This window comes from Amphibalanus amphitrite, unplaced genomic scaffold, assembly GCF_019059575.1.
Source record: "Amphibalanus amphitrite isolate SeventyFive unplaced genomic scaffold, NRLGWU_Aamphi_draft 000026F_arrow, whole genome shotgun sequence".
NCBI classification, from domain to species: Eukaryota; Metazoa; Arthropoda; class Thecostraca; order Balanomorpha; family Balanidae; genus Amphibalanus; species Amphibalanus amphitrite.
In genome coordinates this window covers 1,024,778-1,030,190 of record NW_024881522.1, presented here as the reverse complement: position 1 = coordinate 1,030,190, position 5,413 = coordinate 1,024,778, and positions in this window count along the sequence as shown.

Here is a 5,413-nt window from a genome sequence, read left to right as displayed (position 1 = left end):
TTGTTAGTTTTAGTCTCAGGTGGTAAGTATGTCGGAGGTTATTGTGGTTAGACGATGCTGGTGATTTCTTAGTTGTGCTAGTGCATTGAAGGTAGTTTTTTGTTCTCGGGTCAACTGAGTGCAGCTGCTAAGTGTCTGATTGTCAGAACATTACACTAGGTTCCTCCTGTAGCTCGCAGACTGCATGCTGGTCATGTGTTTGTTGCCATGCCATCATTAGTTTGGAGCCCTCGCGATCGTTAACTGGTCATCAAGGCTCATTTGGCTCTCATTTTGCATGCGAGGTAGTATTCTTTAATTAGTAACACACATACGGACCAGCGATACAAGTCATGGATTGATCAGCTAATGGTTGTGATGTAAAAAGGTGTGATCCTAATGAGATATGTTGATAAATTGTGCGAATGTTCCCTAAACGTGGACAACAGACGATTCTACGTGATTTTTGTTGTAAGACACATCACGCTGACAAACATAAATACTGGTATAAGGAAAATGATTAACTTTTTTGCAGGAATATAGTATTAAGCCTTTTATTTCACCGGACTGTGACTACATTTTCCCAATATTTCAGCTGGGTTGTGATATGTCATCGGCAGCGAAACGGATGTACTCTGCCGTTTTAACATACGACTGTCACTCATAGCACTGATAGGACCCATTTTTCCAGCTCACAGCCCCCGAGCATGTCCGGGCCACCGACGGCGGGCCGGTGGACGAGTTAGTCACGCCGCCAGTTCCGGTAGCGCGAGTCTCGCGCAGCAGTGACGCTAACGCGCTGATCTGTGTGCCCACTCCTCAGGGGCGACAGGATTCCACCGGCTCTCTAACCGCCAACCGGCAGCATCGGCAGGAATTTCAGCAATGTGGCGCAAGTGCAGCGCCGCGACCGCAGCTCGCCCCCGCCCTCGTGCTGACGGCGGTCTTCGCGGAAGGCGGTGTCCCGTTCTGTGAACGACCGCCGTGCTCAGTGATGCAGTTATCACTTACGTATGTCTATTACGCATCGGGATTGTCCCAGACGAACCGTCTCAGCGAGGATTCTGATGTAGGAATCTGGCATATCAGGGAGTCGGTGACATTAAAAGCGGTCGGTCCCTCTTTTGTGGTCTGGGGCTATGTGGGACGCAGAAAAGCTTCCGATCCTATTTCCTGACGACTTAGACTTGTGCTGCTTCACCTAAGAATATGCAGTTATCTATGGAATATATCGCCGTTGTGTGAGAACATGTGGACACAGACAGAGACGAGTATGCAAATGCAAAGAGGGCATTAGTCACCTTGCGATGTCTTTCTTCTTATGCTGCTTCCCTCGGATGCGAGTATGCGCGCTAGTGCTGAGCCCTCTTCCGTTTATGCTATGTATGTGATACCTTTCGGCAGAGACATGCATACAAGCATTTCAATAGTGCCGCATTTCAAGAAAGCAGTGTGCTTCATGTCTTAATTGTCCCGTTTCTGTCCGAATACGAAATTGTCTCGAAGTCTTTTATGACCTTTTGAATATGCTTATTGATGCTTTTTAGCTTTATGTCACTGCGTCGTCACTTCATAACATTTTGAGCTTTTTTTCTACAGTACTTTTAATTATTTCATTCCCAGCTCTGTTGCTAATCGACTAAATCCTACACGATAGGTATTACCTATCCTGCGTTCGGTTCTTGCTTTTTTTGCATTCAGCTTTTCATTTCCATATAAATTGAATCTGCACTTGTCATCGGCTTTCTTCCGTACGCCGTCACCACCATGCTACGGTTTCAGCTTCCATCCACAGGCATGTCTCCGGCCCTTCACCGCCCCTTCACCGTCCCTTCAGCGGTCCTTCACTAGCCGGTCACCGCAGCGGACGCCGCCATTGTCCCCTGTCCCGAGTTAATTGGAGAAAATAATTAGGCCTGATGTGACATTCCCTGTACCGAGCGGCGGCACAGTAGTTACAGTTATCCGCCATGGAGGCGGGTCACTGTCGGGAACGGACCGGCAGCGTGCCGGCAGCACGAGACATCCGGCGAACAGAGGCACCGCCGGCCGCCGGATCGGAAACACAATGGTGCCGCCGACCGACCGCCGGGAAAGGAGTAGTCCGGCCTCCGGGCGCCGCGCTGGTGGACGCCGAATGTCAGAAATACCCGCACGAGGAGAACAGAGAGTCGTTTAATAAAGATTCCAGAGGAATGTGGATGCGGTGTGTTTCCGAGCCAGAGGTTACTGTACTTTGGCGACCCTCATTCCGAATATATGATTGTTTTTGGTATGTGAAGTTTCTCTTAATGACTCAACAATCAGCATTCTAGGCAGTTTTATGCTTTGACACGGTAAAGACAATGGAATCTCGGTGAATGCGTGATGCTCTTTGGGACGTTCTTGCTGTCTTGTGTGGCACACACTGATGTAAAGATATGCACTTCAAAAGTGCCTTGTCTAGAAGAGACCCTTCTGACCAAATTTCCTGAGCGGGAGTTTCTGAGAACCTCACAGTCCATTCCTGCATCACATACTAATTGCGGCCTCAAACAGTCCCAAGCACTTAGGATCGAGCGGTTGGACGCTGCAGCCGCGGTCTGCACGACTCGGGACGGCGGCGGCGGCGGCTGCGATCGAGGTGGCATGTGCAGGAGGACACTCCCAGGCGGACACACCCGTGCCCTAGGGCTCGTTATTGATGTCAGCTGATACGATCGGCGTGTCACTGAACCGTGCCGCGCCGGAGGTCCCCGGCCGGCCGGCGCCGCTTGCATCAGCGCTCACCGAGACCTCGGAGAGAACCTGAGCGGGCCGTGTAGGCGGCGATGGCCCCGGGACCGCTTAATTGGCCTCCGGTCGACCACCGCTGGACGGAGGACGGGGCGCGGCGGCGACCCGGCGGTCTGGGACCGATCGGTGCCTGGGAGCCGGCAGCGGGTGCGCCCCAGTCACCACGGCCACCGGCGCCGACCGGCCCACACACAACCCATGATCGGAACAATCCGTGGCACCTTTATCACCCCGTCGTAAAGGCCTAAACACCGCGACGCACTAAATACCGGGTCCAAGTATTTCTGTGTGACTTTGAGTTACTTTTACGAGCTTTCTGATACAAAGATTACGACAAATTCAATAAAAGGCTGCTTGATGTCGCCATCATGGTTGCAGGCACGCCGGCACCGGCTGCAGCCACTCATTATATCTCTGCGATCGTAAAGAGTCGCTGCTAATGGCGGACAGTCTGGGACGGGCCACGGAGTCCTGGCCGGCCGCGAGGGGCCTCTCTGAGCGACGCCACCTCCACCTCCGCCGAGGCCACCGAGGCCCATCTCGGCGCTAGATTACGACCGTCCGCGGTGACACCAGATCGCCCGACGATTGCACCACTTTGCGACATCGCCGCCGAGGCTTATAACAGCCGCATAACGTCCCCGTACGGTCGTACGGGAGACGTTACGCGCTACGGCGGGCGGGGAGACGTTAGGGCTCGGAGAGGCGGGCCGGGCGGCGCCGGCTGCAGGCGGTCGTTCTGCAGCGGACCACGCCGGCAGTAACGGCTGTAATGGCCCCACAGTCCAGCTTATCGGAGCCCAGAGGAATGCCGCGCCGAGAAGGACCCGAAAGCTGGAATGATTACGGCGGCGGCTGAGAAGCTGCGCTGAAATTTAAGTCGCCGGTCAAAGGGATCGTGGCGGATTTGTGAGCGGAGCGGCCGCCGGACGGTGCACGCCAGTCGACATGGCCCACTCGACTCAACAAAGATGGCCGCCGGCACGACAGCCGCGCGCTGCCCGCTACCGTCCGGTCCCCGTTTGGCCAGCTCCGCCTCATAGCAAGTCATGTTGACTGTAGGTGCGGCCAAACTTACCCAGCTATCAGCAAACATATTTTGCAACTAATCATACTTTAAGTCGAAACATGCATTAAATAACTCACACAAACTGTCGTGACCAGCCGTTGGCTTCCCATCCTCGAAAACCGTCCGTTTTGCTGAGCGTTGCGGCGCCCGTCGCTACCAGTGGCGGTTTTAATCGCTTCCTGACTTTGACTGAATCATGACGTCGTAGCGGGCAGACCGACGAGGCTCGGCAAAATATTGAAAAGAGCCGGCTGGCGCCGTTTCTGGAGAGCTCAGTCGAGTGGACAGCGGTGCTGATTAATGGTTGCTGGCGCCGGGGCCGCCGGCTTCGGCTAATGATGTTCCGAAACATGGGTGACACCGGCACCTGAAGCCGCGTCTGCCGGCCTTCTGCGGGTGCTGCGGCATTGGTCTGCACGAAATTCTGGTGTGATTGGGAGGTTTGGCTTATATATCGACAACCCTGACCACAAATAAATGGTGTCATCATTTGTGGATGACGGTGAGATTAACTAGTGATGACGTACAAACTTTATCAGCATCCAGTAACCGCAATCTTATGCAGTAAAGATGCAAGGAATGTCAAGGTGCATTTGAAATCTTGGGTTCATGAACATAATTAAACACTGGTCTTGAAGTGAAACTCGGTCGTTTTCACAAGCGTAAAATTGCTTAGAAATCGGAGCTATGAACTGCTGAAAAAATACCTACTAGAAAATCTGTGCCAAGAATCTGTACTTGGATTTCGCTTCGGACGTTTGTGCGCACTGATACTTTTAAAGGTTTTACAAAAAAAAATCGACAGAATGAAGGAATGACAGAATGCTTATCATCGAGAGCTATGATGCATCTATGCATCGCAATGCACCAAATAATGCAACTAAGAGACAAAATATTTTGACGGTGGGTATTGCTTACTGCAATTACACAAGATCACTGGACTGGGGCGCTGGGCTGCCACAATATCTCGTTGGTGAATACAATAGATGATACTCAATGCAAGAATAAAATATGAAACAGAATAACGAAATGAATACCGATTTGGAAGAATGGTGCAGTTTGCTCTTCAGACTGCTGTCCAGAAGAATGGACGCCATAGCGGCGGTCTGAGAGTGGTGCTATTTAAATACCGTTGCATCATCCGTTTTTGCTCGAATACGTTTGCGTCTACCTATTCACGGTTGTCATGTCGAGCTTGGCATCCCCCTCAGCGCCCGGCGGACCCGTTTGTAATCACACCGTATCAGTCTGCACGCCATCCCACGAGAAACGTGTTTCACTTGGCTACCGCCGTAAGCAACGGCGAGTTTTACCGAAAATATCAGGGCCGATTGGATAACATCTGTCGTGCCACCTGCAGGCGGCAGCCGTGCGGTTTGGTCCGACCGCCGCGCCGAGCCCGCTGATCGGCTGATCGCCCAGAGAGCCAGCTCTGGGAGGTTAAACCGGCGGAGGGATGAGAGATCACCTCCTGTCGGGCACACCACCCCGCCGTCTGCTTTACACCGCTATCTGTGGTCTCGGCTGGTCTTTGTAAGGCTGCTCAGCGTTGCTCGATCCGTCATATCGGGTCTCAGTAAAACGCTCTCG